A 22,341-nucleotide genomic window follows, 5' to 3' on the forward strand; every position below is an offset into this window, starting at 1 on the left:
AGAAGACAGAAATGCCTTTACAAGAGCAGAATTCTTTGAAATTCCAGTGTTCTATTGGGAGAATCTTTCTGTAAATGAAAAAACGATTGAGAAGCCCTTCCCCTGCTCTAAGACATGAACATTTCTTTAATTATTTGTTCATTTCATGCTGGTTTATCCCTGCCTAAACAATGTTAAAAAGAAGGGAAGTTGCTGCTGTGGGGAAAAGATCTTTTATTTTTACACACATTACTTTTCTTCCTTGCTAGACAGTGGCAATACGGCCACTGACAGATACGCCTCCATCACTCTCCTGATCAGGGGGTATCTGATTTCCCGACAGGCCGGGCAGTCAGGAGTCTCTGGGTGCAATGCAACGGTATAACAATCCAACGCAGGTTGGAGTAGCAGAGGTGTGGGTGCGTGTGCTACACGCACACGTGGGACAGCGTGAGAAATAACTTCTCCCCAAAGGCTCCTCCCAGGGATGCCCTCGTGCTGCCCCGCTGCTCTCTCTGGGGAGGTTTAGGGGCCCCGGGAGCTCTGTCCTGCCAGGGGGGTTGTGCTTTGCCAGCTGCAGGGGCTGCAGAGCCAGGGGCAGTGGCCGTGGCCCAAGGGGTGGGTGTCCGCGTGGGGCTCTGGTGCCTGTGACATCACAGAGGAGAAGTCACCGAGGGATGTCACCAAGGGTGCCAGCCAGCAGCACCCACTGCAGTACGGCTTGGGCCAGTGGTGAGTGAGGCAGGCAGGGGGAAGGCTGGGCCGGACGAGGGCCGGGGCAGAAGCTCTGGCCTCTGAGGGGGGGTTTTACAGCTGGGGCGAGGGCGCAGCCGCTGCGGGGGGCGCCTGGGTCAGGGCAGGTGCTGCCCTTGGGGCTGGGTGCAGGGGTGCTGGGGCTGCCAGCCACGGCCAGTGCCCGGGGGCTGTGGGGAGATGTCCCCGTCCCTGCAGCGCTCACCACCCTCCCCCTTAGTGTCTCCAAATTCTCTCACCCCCTCTCCCACCCACCCCCGGGCCCCTGCATGTTCTGCCCTGCTGCCCCAGCCGCCATCTCGCTCCTACCCAGCCCCACTGAGCCCCTTCTCTCCCTCCTCCTCCAGACCATGGCTGTGGGCATCACCCACATCCTGACGGTGCTGAGCATCCTGCAGTACGCACTGAGAGTGGATGATCCGATGGACATGGCCACACAAGACCTCCTGCAGCAGCATGAGGAGCAACAGCGGCAGGAGATGACGTGGCTGATGGAGGAGATGGAGCAGAGGAGCCAGGAACCGCACGGCCTCTCTCCGGAAGGCTTGCTCCTCTCTGCTTGTCAGCACTGGTGGTTTTGGGTCTGTGCCGAAACCCTGCTCGTGATCTTTGGGCTCTACTGGCTGCCCAGGCAGAGGAGCGCTGACTGTGACAGCGGCAGCCAGTGGGGAAGCGCCAGCAGTGCCGAGGAGCAGGTAGAGGAGGATGACTGGGAGGGCAAAGCAGACCCCTGTGACACCTTGGGTCAAGGCAAGCCTCTAGATAAGGTGGGGACCCCCGCTGCATCTGCCAAACCCTTCCCAAGAACTCTTTTCTGACAGGGATGCATCCAGCCTACGGATGGGGCGGCGCCTACTGACAGTTGAGCACCACTAAGAACAACATCACCAACCTCCTGCTGCTGGTGCCCCTGAGACCACCCCTCGGCACGTCTTCCACCAGAGCTGGGCACCGTGGGGGACCTGCTGGCGAGGCACTCCTGCATCCCCGGGGAGCACCTGCCGGAGAATGTGCTGTGCTTCCTCCTCTGCCCCGTGATGACCCGAACACGAGCCAGGTCCCTGCTTCCCTTGCTGCATCTGCATATAGTCTCTGCCCCTAAATACCCAATAAATGCACTTGTTTTAAGAAATCCTGTGCCCGTGAGTGTCTGGGCAGCACTATATTAGGGAATGTTACTCCTTGGCTCCATCTCCGCTCTGTAACAAAGAGATGAAGTTTGTTCTTGAATTTATGTTTGGAGTGGTTACACTTAGATGTTTAGTGCCTCCTTCTCTCTTCTTCTTCTGGTGTTCTCCACAACCCCTCGTCCCCGCCTCCTTTCCCATGGCCCTGACCACTTTCGGACTTGAATTAAGAATTAATGACCTTTAGGAGAAACGCATAGTGATCTATGTACTATGTCACACTGTCCCGTCCCACTCAGATGGGGGAGACAAGTGACTCAGATTCGCAAATCACCAACAGATTGGACAACGATGAGACAAGTCTCAAAGTTCAAACATTTATTAACTTCCCACAATGTGCTAATTGGACACGCGATAATTGGCTGAGTATATAACGAGTTGTGGCAAGCAATACAGTATGCCTTGCATTGCTTAATGGTAGTGAAGGAAAAAGGGAAAAAGGAAAGGAGGGAGATGGAGGGAATAGAGGAATAGAGATCACCGGTCTGGGTTCCTGCGTCGATCCTGCCAGCGAGGGTTCCAGGAGGTAGCTGTCTTCTTCACTCTCCAGGCCCCCCGCCCTTTTGCTCCCCCTCAATTTAGACACACTTTCCTTGGGTCCTTGGATCCTGGTACAGATGAGGCTGTGCCCAGCAGTAACTGCTACTCTAACACCACGGCCAGTCTTCACCTCAACCCCCTTTCAGAGGCCAAGGCCAATACCAACACGCCAGAAGCTGGTGGAATTCTTTAATCTGCAGATTAAAGATCCTGCAGATCCTAAGGGGGGAAAAGGCTCAAAGTTCAAGCTGCAGCATACCATGACCATCTACTGGGGCACTGCCCGCTGATGCAAAGCTGGCCTCAGTGTCAAAGGCCTGTTCGGTCCTGACCACGCTCCTCTGAGTGCACACAAATGCTGAAGGTGACTTAGTTCTTGAAATAAAGTTGCCAGTTTTCACAGCTCACCACGCCGCAGTCCAATTCAGTCTCCTGTGCAAGGCAAGGATTCCATGCCCGGCACCTGCAAAATGAGGCTGCAGGCAGCCAGGTCGGGCACAAAGGGAAAGAGTCACTCAGAAGGGCTGAACCCGAGCCTGGTCAGAGGGGAGGGGGACGGTGCAGTGCAAAAAGGGACGTCTGGTCATAGGGGACTAGAGATCTCGGGCACAGAAGTTGGAAACACAAAGTGTCTTAGGCCAGCTACCGGTGGGATCCTTGTGTGTGTGCACAATGCACCAGTGAACTGGAAAGTGGACTCTGTCATGGCACAGGAGAGACAGATCAGGAAAGACCCACGGTTTGCACTGATGACGGGGTAAGGAGCTTGACATGCAGGCACGGATATTACATGGACTTAATTTCCACACCGTTAGTTGAGGAATCTCTGCACGTGCTGTGCTTGTGAATCTCGGGAGTGAAGGTGTGTTTGTGTTTCGCTAGTAAAGATCCAATCCTGATCATCTGGAAAGGCAGAAAAGGACTGGCATGTTTATGTAAGTGGTGGTTATGAATACATGGGCACTGGTAAAGGCATCGCTCTGCCTGTGTCAATCTGTTTTGCTGTTACATCAACTGTGTAAGTCTGCACGTGTGTTTGTGTATCCGGCTCTTTGGAATGCAGTGTAAACCTTTTGAACACACACGTGGGAACAGCAGGAGCCACATCCATCAGGCTGGGACAGGAGAAGCCTCCTGGGTGTGAGTCCACCGGATTCAGCTCTAGTGGACCTGAAAGGGGAAATCCCCCGTGTTCAGAAGTCCACTGGATCTGGCTGGTTCGTAACAGACTTGCACTGTATAGTAACTGGACTGCCTTCTAACCAAAGGGCAGGAAGGATGCAAGCTCAAAGCTTTATAAAAAAAAAATTTAGTGTTTATTTTCTGCAGTAGGTACCATTAAAGCATCTTGGCAGGAGCCTTCCCTGCAGGTCCAAGAGTAGCTTAGGTCTCTGGTAAGCTTTGCCTTGAAGCAGCATGCAGCAGCTACAGCCATAGGGATGCTCTCACCCTTTCCTTGACTGTAATGTGCAGTGGCTAGGGATGAGTCAAGGAAGGTCACGCCCAGACAGTCTCCCACAAGAAGGGGAGGCCCAGCTGCCCATCACCAGAGCTCTCAGGACATGAGAAAATTCACTTTTGTCTGTGAAGGCCAGCTCTAACAAGCCCCAGAAATCCAAAGGGCAAAACAGACTCAGGGTCCAGGGTTTAGGCAGATGGGGGCTTCTCTTTGGGGCAGCTCTCCTCTTTATCTGACAAATTCTCACTCTCCTTCTGCAGGACAAATCTCTGGAAAGCAGCAGGACAAGGAACTGCTGAGAAGCATGAAAGCAATAGCTACACTCTGCTGTGGTTATTTCAAATTCGGTCTAGGGCAGCGTGGGCTCTTCAGAGGGTCACCACCTCAGCCCTTCCAATGTAGACACAAGCAGCACACAAACTCCTTGGTGTCACCAGCATAAGGCAATTTCACCCTTTGCCACAGGCTCTGCTTTCCCTCTGGGAAAAAAGAGCAGAGCTGCTAATCACTTGGGAGGAGTGCAGTATGTAGAGCCCTTCTTACCTCCAGCTCTCGCATCACCTCCATATCATCTCCTGAATTCTGTTTGTAAGCAACTGGTGATTCGATGGCATCATTGCAGAGCTGATGAGAAGGAGAATGCTTGTCACTCAAGGTAAGGGGCACTGGGTTTCTGTAACGTATGGAAACTGTTCCCACACACCAAGAAAAAAAACCACAAAACCCAAACCTCTGCAACTACCTATAGCTACCAGGACCTCACAAGTAGGCAAACAGAGGTACTAGCCCATTTTCTGCTCTCTGTGCTTACAGCAGTGTCCACGTCCTTGGCTGCATAGGGGTCTCACAGAAGCTGAGCCAAATAGCTATGTTTTACCTTCACTCCATTGGGGCCATCTGCAGCAGACACAAAGTAAAAGGGTAAACTGAACGTATGGACAAAATTGAAGCTTTTCTGGGTCACCTTCATATCTGCTGGGTGCAAAACAAGAAGTGGTCAGTAAGACATCACTGTAGGCAGAATGCCAATATATGCAGGAGTGGTGGAACAGATGGAGACCAGAGCCCAATTCAGCTGTCAAAGCCTCCTCACTGTAGTACTAGGCTGGGAAAGTCTCCCCAAAAGCTATAGGACTTTAAAAGCAACAGCATCAACACACCATTGACAAGAAGACACAAAAAGGAAAGAGTTCTTGTTGGTTTACCCATGGTGTGTGACTAAATTATAGATGGACTCTGATGTGCTGTAAATGAATAACGCTTTGCAGCTTATCAATTCACTTGCTGTGCAGCAACTACGAGTGTTTTCCAGGCACATGCCTATGATTTTTGCTGTGTGTCCACATGACCTGGACACCATTGCCAGTACTAGTCATGCCTTTCCCTCCAGTTTGGCCTTTTTAACCAGAATTCCCCACCACCCTTATGCCATGTTACCTATATTCCTGTTCATCAAGGGCACACTCACAGTATACAAATGACTCATCTGTTATATATTTTTACTTAACAGGCAGTTAGGAGCAGCTACCCCAAGCTCAGCAGGCCAGAGGCTTTATTTCAGTTTTGGAACAAGTCTGCTGCATATTTACAGGAGGACGTGCTGACACAGCAGTAACAGCTCAAAGTTTTGATAGCCAGCCAGCCTGTATGCCGGCACAGGAGGATGACTCCAGATGATCCCCCTGTTCCCACAGAAGCCACAGCTGAAGCAGTTCACGCTCCAGACGCTGCCCAGACAGCTGCTCCCTACCTCTTTGCAGGAAGCTGTTCTGCAGACTGGGCCTGTTCGTTTCCTAGTCTGGGTGGAACACAGCAAACGAAGGCAAGGCAGAGGACTCTCCTGAGCAGTGTCCACTCACACACAGAACACTAAGAGCAGCATTCATCTACACAGAGGTTCTGTCTACAATATGGCTGTAACACCACGCCCATTTGCCTCGGACTTCCTGCACAGTCCGTGCAATCCGTGCATTCAAGGCTGGCTTGACACATCCTACAGGAAAGGCTTTTATTAGGTAGGATCAGTCATGCCCTAAACCACACCCCTCAGCCAAATGGACTTCCATAGACTACAGTGGGAGCCCGGACACCTTCTTCAGGAGGACACACCTAGTCATAGCTGCGATGATTTCTACCATGAATGTCAGCAAGGAAGCCCATGTCTGACACTGTACTGATAGAGAATAACGGGAGACTGGTCCTGAGGGTATGCGTTCTCTCGCTGATGCTGAGCAGAAAGCATTATGCACTCTCACAGGATGCAGGAGACATATCACAACCCAGAGGATAGCTAAACATACCCAACTACACTGGTTTTATCTGGCGAGAGAAGAATGAACAATATATGACAGTTTTTTACACCACTGGAAGAGACAAGAAACATAAGACAGTGTAATCATAAAAAGTAACATACAGGCCAAGTGTCAACCAGGACTGTTATCAGTCAAAACTCCACCAGATCACAGCTGTGACACTACCCTTACCATCATACAAGCGGGAGTCTTATGGTAGCAGGATGCATGCGTGCTCTGGAACCTCTCCTGCCCAGCTGTATCCCAACACAAAAAACCAGATTAGAACGACACAACTTCCCAAGCCCTGTTTTGCTCACAATTTAAACCCAGGATGAAAAGCCCAGTCCATCTACTCAGGGTCACAAATTAGGTTTCACTTCACTAATGTGAAACATTTCAGGGCTAAGAGATTATGCAAAACCAGGACCTTTTCTTAGTTAAGCTTAGCTATGAGTTGTGCAGACACTGAACATCGCTATAAACGTATTAGCAAAAGGGAAGTCATCAGTAGACATGACTTGTAAAGGACAGTGAGACAAAGCTAGTCAAAAGTGCAAAAAATAGTAACAATACACGGTACTTTGTCACTAGAGATGACAACAGGAAACAAAATCTAAACATTTTGAAACAGCTTGATTTCTGACACAGTGATAAATAGCCAGGTGCCTGCCATAGGAAGTGTCCCATCTCCTTTCACAGGCAGGAATGGCCTTGGGAGGGAAGGTGTTCCTCCAAAATGCCTGGGCAGGGGAAGGGAAGGTGACCGCTACTGTAGTGCTCGTTCTCTTCAGATCTGATCAAAGCACACTGGGATTTTGACCAATTAATATAAAGACCATGGTATTCTTCTTGTTGTGGTCCTCAGAATCCTGGCATTGTGGCCAAGCCAAGTTATATTTTCACCTTTCCCCAGACTATGAATCCAATCCCAAAATATTAAATCAGTGCAACAAACTCTATGTATTACCTTATTTATTTAGACCCACAAGATGTGATGACTTAGAGACACAGAACAAGCCACAGAACAAAAAAAAAAAAAAAAAAAGGCATTATGGGATGCTAATCCCCTTCAGCAAACAGCACATGGCTGCTTTTTGTCCTTTCATGATTTTAGTAGATCCTCTTTCTTCAGGTACAGATAGCAGACACTGTTTTACAGAGTGTCACAAACACCACACATTTTCAAGAACTGTTTCACCTGTAAATAAATTCTCTATTGTATACAGCATTAGTCATGCATTCTCAACAACGGCTGCTGAAGAGCAATGTAGCACCTGGACGCTGGTACATTGATGCTAATGAGCATAAACTGCACTTTGCTCTGAACTGTGTTGTTAGGAAGCATGGAAAACTAGAAGGCAGTTTTCACTGCTTTATATTTATCCATAATTTAAATGCCTAAATATGGCCTGAAAGTGTCTTTATTTCCCCCCACAAATGGGAGTTGCCTTCAAACAAAACTACTGTAATGAAATTTTCCTGTCTCTAAGTGTAGCACTGCTCTAATGAAACAGTGATATAAAACCACATGGTTTATTAATTTGTGACACAAAATAAAGGGCCAACTGAGTGGCAAGCCAGAACTGCCATTTAAAATTCGGGCATTGTTGGAAGCGTGGGAAAAGCAAAACAACGAAAAAACTGCAAAACGCACATTTCCTTAACACATGGTGCCCAGAACAAACACAGGACAGGATGAAGATCCGGTGATTTGTGTTGCCGTGGCACCAAGGAGGAATGCGAAGTGAGGTGGAGGCTGCGCGGTCCCGTTCTTCCACTTCTCTCGAGGAATATTTGACACAACCATACAGATTTATCTCCTGCTCTTCCTCTTCTCTCAAGGACTGTTTTGAACAACTCTGTAGACATTATCTCTCATTCTTCCTCTTTTCCCACAAAAACAGCACACACCTTGCACCAAGAAATGTGCAGTGTTGTTACTGAAGAAACAATGGCTTGACCACAGTCCCACCCACTCACACACACACTTAGATAAATACCACCCCAAGTTTGTATCAAACTCGGAGGGATGAAAATCCAACACCAAATCGGAGGGACAGACCGACGGGTCTGTGCTCCTCTCCCCCCCCCTCAGAAGGGACACCTTTTGGTGAGGTTTGGGCCCTTGGCTACGCCGAGTGATTACCCAGGAATTGTGTGTGATTGCAGTCGGTTTTTGTGTGTAGTGCTCTACAGCCAACCTGCAGTCTGTGCATTTATCGTAGGCAATCTCAAAGAATCTGTAGATAAGAATAAACCATGCTATTCGTGACCCTGACGGCTTCTCTTGAATGCCACCGGACCTACAGCACAAGGGCTGTTTGTGCATCTGGTGTCAGGCCGACAGTCATGGCAATAACTGACATACCTATGAAGAGGTAAGTCCAGCCCCCCCAGCCCCTCTCATCTCTGGGGACTGACTAGAACGCAAGGGGATTCATCTCTTACCAAATTAATTGGTCACCTTAAATGCAACAGGCATACAACAATCCTAATGTGATTTGAAATTCAGATTTATATTAGGCCTCATTAAACAGTTTAGAGAAATTCATACACCTTTTTCTTGTTTGGGTTTGTTTCCCTAATTACCTTTACAGAATGAGGTACATAAATAAAAGTGCAGTATTTCTAAATCGTAAAATACTTAAATATCACATTTTTACCAGTCCTATCATCTCTCAGCTATGAAAGTGGAAAAGGCAAGAGCCTTCACAGTTCATTACAAAAACCCCAAACAACAAAACAATGATAAAGAAATCTGGCATATGTATTGGATGTTGCTTCCAAAGCAAAGTAAGCAGTACCAAGTATTCGGAGAATTAAGAAGCAAGTTGCAAGTTGCCTTTTAGGTAAGGGTTCTATTTATCGTAAGATTGAAGTCAACTTACAATTTTACAAATTGCAGTTTAAAGAAAGATTTGCTTCTTTTGGGGAGGTTCTGTTTATTATTTCTCCTCATTGTCTCTTACAATACCGGTCAGCTCCTTGGCTTAGGGCTTCAGCCAGGACCTTGGTACAACACAGCAATAAAACATGTATCTGTAAGTGCTTATGGCTTATCAGTAGTCCCTCATTAACAAAAATAATTTAATTTGTTCATTAGTCCCTAAAGAGCCATGTGTATATTCTTTGCCAGCATAGGCTTCACTGACTGTGCTTTATTTGTTTGCAAAAAATTTCTGCTCAGTATATTTATATGGTAACCATTACAATCTAAAAATCTCTTTTTTTTTTTTTTTGTTTTAATTTCTTTACTGAGATAAAAATGACTGGGGTTGGGGGTTTTTTGTTTGTTTTTTTAAAATACACCTTTGGGAAAGTAACGCCTAGAGAAAACACTTTATATTCACTGGGAGATTTGGTGCTGTGAGGCTGAGCAAAAAGCCATCTTGCCAAGCACAGTGTAATTGTTCTGCTCCCAGCTGTCTCTATCACCAGTGCTCTGCACTGAGCAAACGGGACAATCTGAAAACTTGCAGACACTTTCGTTAAATACATGTTGATGACAAAGACTGTCCATGCTTTCATTTTTACAAAACACAGAAAAGACTCAATGCAATAAAGGAGCTTGAAGGCCCCAGTTGAGAGTATTGGCATTCAGATACCCAATACAGGGCAGCACCTAAGGGAGCATAAATACGCTTGGATAGGATTTTTGAGTATTAAAAGCTGAAGATTTTCAGTATTTATCTTCCTCTTTTCTTTTTGCCATGCTTAAAGGCAAACACTGCATACTGTCCTCAAGTGCAAGATCTAGAAGTTTATTAATGGAAGCTGCATACATGGCCTTCAGAATACCAAGGGGCTAAGCACTCCTTTCCTGCTCTGTGCTGGCTTCTGTCCAGTTAATAATATCAGTGCAAGAGTGGTAACCACGGCACTGGATCTGCGAAACAAGAGAGAGCAAGGTAGGAGAAAGATCAGCAGTTTAGCAAAACCAAATAGAAACTCGTCTAACAAAGACCAATCACTGGGATGAGGAGGAGAGAATAAAGACACACATTAATATCTGTGGATCCATTTCTATGAAATTTAACAGGGGGCAGTTGTCTTGAAGGTATTAAATTCCCCTGAGTGCTGAGAAAGTCTCAGAGTCAGATAGTAAACCAAGAGACTGGAATTAGCATCACCCCTGAGAAGAGAAATCTCAGGCTAATAACCCTTGGCCAGCTGGCCAGCTGCCACTCAGCCCCCGAGTCACCCAGGGCCAGGCAGAAGTGCTGCTGGGGGTTACGGGGGCAGGAGGAACCTGCGGAAGGTATTGCAGGAAGGTTCAGAGGATGGAGGAGAAGAGGAGCTGGCATGACTGTAGGGGAAAAGGGACAAGGGGAAGAGCGTAGGGAATACCAGCAGAGAGCAACCGGTAATCCTTCTGGTGGGAGGGTTTCATGAGGGAACCAAGGATGAAGGACAGGAATCTGCAGGCAGTGAAACTTCATTAGTTCCACTAATCACAGACCAATTTGTTTGCAGGAAAGTATTTTGGTTTCTTTGTTGTTTGCCTTACAAGTGAGAACAGGTGCCTTAATATCTTCTGTGTGTGGAGTAAGAGAGGAGCAGCCAATCCTGAGAGCGCTCTGCTCAGGCTCAATTCATAAATGGAAAAGTGATTCTGCATTCAACAGGAAGGATAAAACAGTACCCTGCTGTTCAGTGGGAGACAGAATTTAAGTGTCCTGTAACAGAATTTGGTGCATCACCACATGTGAGGCTTGACTTTCCTGATTTACACCATTAAGTTCTTACACAAGAATAAATCTTTTTAATTCAAGGCAGTAACTTCTGATTTACACCAGGGCAAATGGAAGAGCATAAGGCCCCTCTTATCTTAATAAAATTTGTCATCATATACTGTTAAATGCATTAATGGCAGATAGAATCATAAGTAAGTATTGCATTACAAGATAATGTCGGCACTGATTTGAAAGGGGAAATAAATTACTATTTGGTGTTAAGTCATTTACACCATCATTCTCAAAAAACAATTTATATGTTGCAGTGTTCTCTAATTTCAGTTCCTTTTTAATTAGAAGAATAAATAAAAATTACAACAAAAAAGAATTCAGAAGCACCCATTTTGGGGAAAAACGTTTTTAAAAGATGGCTTTAACATATGCTATTATGTTCAATTTTAGATGACACAAGGTCACAACAAAGGTATCATTTCTTTTGGTAAAGTCACACCTGAAACTATATGGGGAGTGTTTTTTCTCCTTCAGTTCCCAGATTCTTACATGGTACAGTGGTGTTTGGCCGCAGATAGCTTGTAGAAGACAGTGCCAACAAAGTACCAATCACAATGCAAAGACCCCTTGCCTAAATGATCCTCATTAATATATTTTTTTAATGTTCAATTTTTAAACAAAGAGAGCCAGTTTAAAGGTATTTAGACTACAGCTTTCAGCACTATTCTCATTTTCAAGCTGAAGTGCCCTCTGATGGACACCATTCCACGTGCCTTTGCTCATACATTTTGTACATAACATTTTACCTGAAACTTCATTAGAAGAGGGCACACAGACTCCTATAAAGACATATAATTTAATTGTTGAAAATTATTTTTCTTTTTACACCAACAGGATCTGCAGGGAAAATTATAAAGGGGGTCTAAACTTTGCGCCAAGAATTGACACTTTGTTGGCTTTGCTCAGATGCTCTGATTCCATGGACAGGTGACAGGCAGGTGAACGAACAAGAAAACAGCAAAACAGGTGGACCAGTGCTAAGGAACAGCAAGAGACCAGGTAGCTACAAACACACAATAGAAGATTAAATGTACTGGAACAGAGACTGCAGAAGAGATTCAGAATGGAGAATTTCAGCAGAAGAGAGAGCATACAAAATCCATCCAGGAACTAAAGCATTAGGCAGCTACATCCTTCCTGTTCCTCATATTGCAAAAGGTAGTTGCTAAAGGGTTTATGCTGGTTTTGGCTGTCACAACATTCAGAAGGACAAAGACAGAGGGGCTAAACCCAAATATACAGGGGAAAAAAATATGTTAAAACAGGTTTTGGAAGAGAAAGTATATCCTGGACCAGTGGAGAAAGGGACAAAGAATACAAGTGACCTCAAATTCAGGTCCAAGATGCAACTAGGAGAAAAGGAAGTTAGATATCATTTGAAGGGATTTTCTTTTTTTTTTTTTTTTTTTTTTTTTTAAATCAATAAATACTTTCCATTTGGTTAAATTAGATTTCAGCCCTGAACTTACCTAGGATGATGAAGTCAGATTTCTCCCCATGATTTCTCTGGTCAGGAGATGGGTAGGTCATCCTTGATTTCTCCTTCTGAACCTTCTCTCGATCTACAGATGCCTGTAGACTCGAGAGCTGCTTCCTCTGATTCCCTGACGCTTTGCGGCAATCTAGTCCTTGAGAAGCTCAGCGGGGGTAACAGGAGACTTGTCTGTCTCTGAGGACAGAGGACAGCTTCAGCCAAAGAACATTAGTTTTGTGAAGCAGCAGTAAACTCCTGAGAGGTACCTGCCTGGACCTGAGGAAGAGGAGAAATTACTCCCAAGCTGCTCCATCTTTTCCTGCTCTTACCTTGCCATCCAGATGCTTCGAGAGCAAAACAATGCAGAGGAGACATGTTTTCTTTCCCTTATATATTACAAGCCAAAAATGTGCATTTTTTTTAGGATAGGGTGTTTCTCTGGTAGAGATGAACAACAATAAGAAGGATCTGTAATGCTGAGAACCACAATTAAAACTTAAAACTGATCTCAGGCTGCCCCTATAAATCTTTCATTATTCTTACCATTAGCATTAGTTAGACTTCTATAATAAAACAAATATCATCCATCAAGGGGCAGGTGGAGAAATCAGGTTTCATGCTTGCTAACTGAAAGACCTGATAAACGGTACCAAGTATTAAGATGCTCCAGATCCAGATTAAGTCTTTGTCTTCAAAGGATTTTCATCATTAACAAGTTACTTTTCATACAATTTTTGGATGCATGTTAAAAAACATTTTATTCTCTTCACATTTGACATAAAACTCAAGCGCCACATAAAGCTAGTTTTCAGTTTTTTGCTAAATCTAAAGCAGTTTTAGGGTTATTAGGATCAGTCTGCTAGTGCATTACATGAACTTTAGTGTCATAAATAGATGTGTGTGTGTGATAATCAGGATTAATAAATTTAGCCAAAATACAGCCACCGACATTTAACCACATGCCAATAGTTGCAAGCCTTCTGGAACAGAAACTTACCACACCCTCTCTGATGCAACTGTGCGATAAATTCATTTTTTGAAAATGTAGTCCATTTCATATGCATAAAAACAAGGTCAGACTTAAATCCACATAGCTAAAATGACCTTGGAACAAGATGAACAGGTACCCTTCGTTTTCTGCTCCATTTAGACACACACACGTAACAAAAATACTCATTTTAGTTCTGCTCTTCTAGCAATAGATGGCACTAGAGAATACCATTTTCATCGGTATCTCTTGTGCCCCAAATCATTCTCTATTCTAGTGGCACATCTGCAGGAAGACATGGATACGGTTATTTTCCTTTCTGCTTCCCCTAAACAGAACAGAAAATACATCTTGCTGTTGTTTGGTTTTCTGTTCTAAACTGTAATAATGCTCAAACACATTTTGACAACAGAAACTCAAGAGAAATATGTGGTTATTGTTTTGAAGAGTATGTTACCTTAGGCAAGTGGCAAGCAGATAAACATGCTACATGCTCCACCAATCTGTACGATAATATTAATATTCTTAAAAATCACAGTTTTAAAATAGGTATTCTGTCAGCACTTTCAACTACCTCTTTGTGACCTGTTAATATACAGAATATTACTATTTTCCCTTCAATTTCCATATTTTCCCAGATTTGTAGATAACATGCGTGTCTGGCAAATAGCACACCTTCTTAGTTTGCAAAATCAGCACTTTGCTACTCTCCCCCTTCAACTTGTTGACCATCTTTCTCTCTATTCTTTCTCCAAACTCACCAGTTTCATTCTCTGTGCAACTGCATGTGCTGCCGCCTTTCCTTCTCCTGCTCCAGGCATGCTGGCTCTGCAGGCCTGATTTCAGAAAGATGCTTAACAGCTGCAGCACAGAGTCAGAATCCTGAGCTCAGTATTTTTGAGGCTGACTATGTACATAATATTGTTGAGATTTGCCACTTCTCCAGTGTAATTTTTGAAACCCCAACTCCAACAGAATATGCTTCTCACCTGAGCTGTTTGCATAAGGGATAGACTTCATTGGAAAGAAAAGTATACCAGATTATGTCTCTTTGGATTTTGATTTCTTATGTTTCAAAAATTATTTCAATTCTAAATGACCAGAATGGGTTCTTCAAACTACAGAACTATTTAGAGCTGAGCTTAGCCAAAAGCCAGCAAGGAGCTCCTAACTACAGCAGATGTTTCGCCAGCTGGAGTCACTCACTCTAATTCTCTTACGCCATGACAAGAAACCAGACATCCAAGACTCAGGAACGATCATATTTAGGTTCTCAGTGATAAGGAATTACTCCTAGAAAAATTACCAGGCGTGAAACTGTCACACTTTTAAATGAGATGATAGCTTGAATAAAAAATGTTTCCCCAAAAAGGGCAGCAGATTTTGTTTTAAAGGCTTCATTAGAAAAAGTCTGACCTGCAGAAATACTCAGTTGTTTCAGCTGAACAAAGGAAAACAAACAGTCAAGACATCTCACTGTCAGAGTAGCAGCAGCCAATGTGTGCAGAAAAAAACCAACCACCCCCTATAGTATCTTGATGCACTGGCCAGAAATGGAGGATGAGGAAAAATGGCCAGAAATGGGGCTTTGAATTATAACACCATTTTGCAACTCATGTTCTTTTGCAGAAGGCTGGATAAATGGGATGAAATCCCATATGTGGATTTGTTCTTTACTTTAATAAATGATCATGAAACAAGGAAGAAATGTAAACTGTTGATATCAGATTCGAATGTATTAATGATGATGGAGGATAGAAAGGAATGGCCTCAGTGTTGCTCTGCTTGTAATATTGGAAAAAAATGTTTGAAAATGGAGGATGAACAAGAGGATGAACAATTGTTGGTTTCCCTAGGTGAAGATCAGGATAGTGCTGAAAGTAAGGAAAATTGGAGGTGAAGGATTTAGCCCCATTGCAGGCCGAACTCAGGCACAACAGTATCCTGAGATTCAGGCTCCGCTGCTCCAGGCAGTAGGACCAGATGGAACACCCGTATATGTGAAAGTTCCCTTTTCAATCTCAGATTTAATGAACTGGAAAGAGTCTGCTGGGTCATATTGAGAAAATCTGGAGAAAATGTATGATAGTTGAAAATTATAATCCAGATTGGAATGATGTGCAGGTGTTGCTAAACAATCCTCTGTTGGAGGAAAAGGGAATGGTGCTGGAAAAAGCTCAGGAGGAGAATAAGAGGTTAAATACAAGGGATGCTCCAGGTCGTTTTATGTGAGCACAAGAGCCAGACTGGAATCTAAATACAGAGGCAGGTAGACTGATGAATAAACAGTATCAACAGCTGATATTAAATGGAATAAAACACAGGGTACCCAGACCTAAAAACTATATCAGGTGGTGCAAGGTAAAAGTGAGGACCCCTCTGCCTTCTATGAAAGACTGTGTGAAACAGCACAGAAGTGGACAGATAGGGATCCTGAGGGTGAGGCTAATAAAATTATTTTTACTACTTCGTTCGTGGGGCAGTCAGCACCAGATATAAGAAGAAAGTTACAAAAACTAGACAGCATGTGTGGAATGTCAAGTATTTCAGTTGTGAGAAAACACATGTAAGGTATACAATAATAGGAAAGAACTGGAGAAAAAGGAGAAACAAAACCAGAAAATAAAGGATAGGAAGAAAAATGCTGCAACTTCAGCAAGTCCATTACACAAGCAATAACCTCCTCTCGGGGAAGAATTTTCCTGAGAGGACAAAGAACAGGACGAAATATATGAAATAAAGATAAACAAGAGGATTTTTCTCCCTTCGAGGACACTCTCTTCTCTGGGATCTGCCTGAGATTTCTCACACACACGTCCCAGATTGTCTTCACCTCTGCTTCAGGGACCTGAGATGCCAGGTAGCAGCCTTAGATTCCTCCAAAAAAGACACCTGAAATAATTTTTAGCTTTTGGGGAAAGCTCATACCTGAAAGATGCACACGACACTCCTCCCAGGCATCTCCCATTATCTTCTGACTCTGCTTTAGGGACCTGAGATCTCAGGTAGCAGCCCCAGACTCCTCCAAGGAAGATACCTGTGTTGCCTTTTCTCCTGTAAAGGAAGATTTTTGCCCCAGATCCACCCAAGACTCCTCTCAGGCATGTCCTGGAGCCCTTTGACCTCTGCTTTAGGCAAGCCTAATCCTGGGTAGCAGCCCCAGACTCCTCCAAGGAAGAGACCCAAGAGGTTTTTTCTCCCTCAAAGGACGCTCTCTTCTCTGGGATCTGCCAAGAATCCTCCCAGACATGTCCCAGACTGTCTTGAGCCCTGAATCAGGGACCTGAGATCCCAGGTAGCAGCCCCAGACTCCTTCAAGGAAGACACCTGAAATATCGTTTAGCTTTTGGGGAAAGATCTCACCTCTAGGATCCACCCAGGGCTACTCCCAGGCATCTCCTAGTCTCTTCTGTCCTTTGATTTAGGGACACAAGATCCCAGGTAGCAGCCCCAGATTCCTCCAAGGACTATACCCAGAATGTTTTTTCTCCTTTAAATGACGATTTTTGCTCCAGGATCCACCCAAGATTCCTCTCAGGCATGTCCTGGGGCCCTTTGACCTCTGCTTTAGGCAGGACTAATCCTGGGTTGCAACCACAGACTCCTCCAAGGAAGAGACCCAAGAGGATTTTTCTCCCTGAAGCAATGCTCTCTTCTCTGGGATCTGCCCAAGATTCCTCACAGACATGTCCCAGACTGTCTTGAGCCCTGCTTCAGGGACCTGAGATCCCAGGTAGCAGCCTTAGACTCCTCCAAGGAAGATACCTGTGTTGTCTTTTCTCCTGTAAAGCAAGATTTTTGCCCCAGATCCACCCAAGACTCCTCTCAGTCATGTCCTGGAGCCCTTTGACCTTGGCTTTAGGCAGGCCTAATCCTGGGTAGCAGCCCCAGACTCCTCCAAGGAAGATACCCAGGATGTGTTTTCTCCTTTAAAGGATGATTTTTGCTCCCGGATCCACCCAAGATTCGTCTCAGGCATGTCCTGGAGCCCTTTGACCTCGGCTTTAGGCAGGCCTAATCCTGGGTTGCAACCCCAGACTCCTCCAAGGAAGAGACCCAAGAGGTTTTTTCTCCCTGAAACAACACTTTCTTCTCTGGGATCTGCCCAAGATTCCTCACAGACATGTCCCAGACTGTCTTGAGCCCTGCTTCAGGGACCTGAGATCCCAGGTAGCAGCCTTAGACTCCTCCAAGGAAGACACCTGAAATATTTTTTAGCTTTTGGGGAAAGATCTCACCTCCAGGATCCACCCAGGGCTACTTCCAGGCAGCTCCTGGTCTCTTCTGTCCTTTGATTTAGGGACATGAGATCCCAGGTAGCAGCCCCAGACTCCTCTAAGGAAGATACTCAAGAGGTTTTTTTCTCCTTTCAAGGATGCTCTCTTCTCTGGAATCTGCCCAAGATCCTGGCTCAGATACAGTGGAATCGAGGTGCCTCAGGAATATATTTCAATAGGTGATTTTGTAACCCAAAATGCAAGATAACCCAAGTACAGAACTGATACCAGTGCTAAAACAGAGACATCTACCTTGTCTATACTATTGTCTAGCAGCCAGCTACTTCACACTATAAATATGACCATCAGGATGGAACTAACTGCAGCTGACTGCACACCAGGTGACTCTCCCCTTCAGCAGGGACACCTCTCTAGGCAGAGGGGTCTCCCCTTACCTGAGGCCGAGAGATCCTCACCAAGTGACTGATAGCACATGGAATTAATACTAATGAAACACTACTCATCCACGGAGCTACTCAGTATTATTATAAATGTTTTATAGCTAATTCCATTAGATGTAAACCGTTGTCTAAGTCTGAGAATGCAATTGGATCCAGCCACACCTAGGCTCCACCAGCAGTTTAGAAATCACAGGGACCCACTCGGAACCTCGTGACTCAGTGGGAGGCCTTTTCATCTCCAGTCTCTGTGGAAATCATTCTAGCTCAATTCTAACTCAATTTGCTTGTGTAGGTTCCTTCCATGTGGTAAGTAATTCATCCTCCTAAGTGGGAATGCACTAGGTCATGCCCAAATTTATGGCTCTCGCTCTCAGTTGCATTCAGGCTCCACTGTGGGTACAATCTACTGTGGCAGCAATTGTAAGAGAAGGTGAAGAGGGCACCTTACCACTGGAATTCAAAAAGAGATCTGGGATAATGCATCTGAATTTGAAAGAGAATTCCACTCTTGGCGGCATCGAGTCAATCCCACTTATGACCCCACCAACAGCAGAGCCACAGCTTTGGTTTTGACAATACGCAACGCTGCGGTACGCACCACATACCAGAGCATTGAGCTGGGATTAAATCACCATGGAACTGTACTCAGTCCATCGGAACACAGAGTGTGGGCCCAACCAAATAGGGACAAATGGCAAACTACTGGTGTCAGTGCACGTGTTCTAGGGGAACAACAAAGATTTATTTGTGAAAGTAATACCACTAAGGCCCAAGACATTTGTCTTGACACTGAACAAAATGTGTGTCATTTGGAAATACATCCTGATGAAACCCCTGAGACTGTACTGGCATATGTTGGAAATGGATGTATTTGTGTGAGAATGCTTTATAATTCTACATTTATAGACAACACCACTGTAGAGGCAAATAATCACTCAGATGTTTCTATTTGTTCTATTACCAAAATCATGGGATGCAACTAACTATTCAGCTCCTGTCACAACCTACCAGTGGCTACAATCAAACTACACATCATATCAAGATGTACTACTTACCCCCACTGGGATGAATCTTATGTTGGTAAGAAAACTCTTGCAACATGATGACCCAAGTCAACTGCTAACACGAATCCAGAACAGCAAAGAACCCTGGTTACTGTCCACCACGACGCAGAGAAGAACCACCACATCCTAGAAAGAGTAAAAAAGGATGGAGAACATCACTGGTGGGATACCTTATTTGGATGGTCATCAACAGCAACAGGAACGTGGAATCTAACACTTCATCTGATTGGGATTTTGATAACTTATTTCTTATAACCATTTTGCATGTAAAGGTCTGGTACATAACAAAGCTAATACTCCCTGCTCATTGCAAGGAATCCCCCAATAATGTTATTAAGATTAATATTTTATACTAAAAGCTATTTTCTTAGCACAGGCCAGCAAGCGTGCCAACATAATATATAAATAACACTAGTTTTGGCACTTAAACTCAACAGCTTATCAAATAATTGGACTCTTACCACTGCTCTGCAATATGCCACCTGTTTACGACAGGGAGGCAAGAGGTAACGGTGCCTGCGAGTTGATAAAGTGGATTGACTGTAGTCACAGGCTGGAGTGTGACAGATGCACTCCACCCCTTAACCAAACCAGCAATACCTTGGTACAGGCTCCAAAGGAGGTAAAGGCCTGAGCTGTAGCAGGGCCAAGAACTCCTCTAGAAACCCACCAAGGAACAGAGCGACCCAGTGAGCCTCGATGCGTATGAGCTCGCATCACCAATCACGCGATTGACACACGAATAGCAGGTGGTTTTTCCAAGACTCATTTCTTAAGGAACAAAGACAGTTGTGGCTGCAAGGACTGCCGTGCACACCTTTCCCATTGCGTGCAACTGGACTGTGAGCCAACCACTTTCACCCATAAATACAACAGCCAAAAGGAGCCTTCTCTGAGCTCTCCCTGTTGGCAGCGTGGCTGCACGGCAGTGATCGCCCCTTGAGCTGGGACACCTCTCCAGGTTGCTCTTCCCAGCAGAGACACCTTTTACCAACAACAGATTGTTGGATGAGCCCAATTCAAGTTCTAAGTTACAACTGGCCCAGTGACTCTCCCCTTGAGCAGGGGCGTGCCTCAGGGTTTGAGATTCCTCACCTGAGACTAAAAGATCCTTCCTTAACCAAGGCAGAGAGACCCCTTATCCACAGCTGAGCCTTGGTAAGGGACTCACAGCATGCTGAGTCAATACTCATGAAATCCATGTTGCTAATTCCAGTAGCCATAAACCGTTGTCCTAGCCTGAGACTAAGATTGGGCCTAGCTGCACCTAAGCTCTACCAGGAGTTTAGAAAGTTTCTAAGGGGGCCCACTAGGAACCTCGTGACCCAGCGGGAGGCCTTCCCTTCCCCCTTTGTGTCCCCAGTCTCCGTGGAAACCATTCCAGCTCCATTCTAACCCCTAGGTTAATGGTTGGACTGGATGATCTCCAGGGTCTTTTCCAACCTAGATGATTCTGATTCTGCAACTCAATTTGCCTCTGTAGGTTTTTTCCATGTGGGAAGTACAAATCCATATTACAGCCTCTTGGGGCCTTTGACGGCGACTCCTGACATGCTCTAAACCTCTTGTTACGCCACAGGAGGTGGCTGTGATGTGGGCACAGGCTTCTGCGACCGCGGCAGCACCTCTGGCTCACGGACCTGCCACCCGCATTCCCGCTGACGGGCCTCCCGCCTCCAGAGCCTCACACCGGCCGGCCAGAGGCACCCGGCAACGCCAGGCGGGCCTGGGGGTGGGTTCGCCCGCCGCCCCGACCGCGGCCTTGCGGCCCTTCGCTCCCTCCCCGGGGAAAGGCTCCGGCCCCGCAGCCCCAGGCCCGCCCGGCCGCGCGTTCCCCCGGCAGCTCCGGGGGCGCTGCCGCAGCCCCTCTGGCGAGTGCGGGGCACGGGACGGGGCTTTCTGCCGGCGGGTCCCACCGCCGAGCCCCTGCCGAGAGGGTGCCGGCCCCCGGCTGAACTCACCCCTGGAGCCGCCCGGGTGCCGACGCCGTTCCCCGCCAACCGCCGCGCTGTTGGGAGAAGGAGCCACCGCCAGCCCGGCCCACCGTGCCACTGCCATCACCCCGCTAGCAGTGGCCCAGCCTGGGCCCACTACTCCACACTGTACACCCCGCTTCGCCCTGCCCTGCCTCTGCAGCCACCCAAAGCCAGGGACAAATAAGTGTCTGCTCCGCCCTAGGCAGTGACACCCCCTCCCCTGGCTGCCCCCCTTGTCCCGGCCATGTTCCCATGCAGGTCGAAGCACCCCCAGGTCTGACAGTGACCCATCCCCAACACCAGAAATTTAAGTCTGTGAGGTGTTTGCAAACAGTTGGAGAGGCCGAGCAGCAGCTCAGGCTCAGTTCTGTTGGGGCAGTCTATGCACTGTTGTTGTAAGGGACCTCAGACAAGAATGCACCCAAGGACATAATTTTTGCTGCTCTGATGGGTCCATCCCAGGGAGGGCAGAGAAACCAGCAGACACCAGCTGAAACCAAAAGAACCTGAGAAACTCTACAGAGACATCAGCCAAGGCAAAGCCATGTATGGAAGAAAGACTGAGTTCATGGAAAGGACACTAAGAGACACCTCTTCAACAGCCACTAGGGACCAGCAGAGACCAACAAAAACCCCCATGGAAGCCCCTCAGAGACCCAGGCTGCATGCGTAATGACTATGTAAATACGATAATTAGTTCCAAGAAATAAAATGAATATGTATTATCATTCCAGGACATTTAATGCATATGTATGTAACAGTGTGATATAAGCTGGTGGACATGTTAGGTGGAATGATTCCCTCATGCCCCCGGCTGAATAAAGTAATGGCTGCTTGTTAATGAGAAACCCAGAGTTAATGAGTTTTATTTCTGATTTCGGTGACACTGTGACTGTTAATATGCTGGATGGTGGCAACAGTGCAGCTAATGCAAGCCCCTCTGGAAACAGTCTTCCTACTTTTCCAGAGTGGTTCCCTAGACTTTCAAGCAGCACTTTTGCCATTCCTTTCTGGTTTTGTTTTTTTTCACCTGGGGCAAAGCAGCGGTGGTTTGTCGGCATGAAGTACAGAAAACTGAACCAGGCCACCCAGTTTCACATCCCACGCTGTTACTAATGGACAAACTCGATATTATTACTCATTTTCTTCCCCTGGGCTTGGCCTCTAAGCAGCTATTTTATAAATCCTCTCTGCAGAATGAGCC

The sequence above is a fragment of the Strix uralensis genome, chromosome 4 (genome assembly GCF_047716275.1).
Source record: "Strix uralensis isolate ZFMK-TIS-50842 chromosome 4, bStrUra1, whole genome shotgun sequence".
Taxonomy (NCBI): domain Eukaryota; kingdom Metazoa; phylum Chordata; class Aves; order Strigiformes; family Strigidae; genus Strix; species Strix uralensis.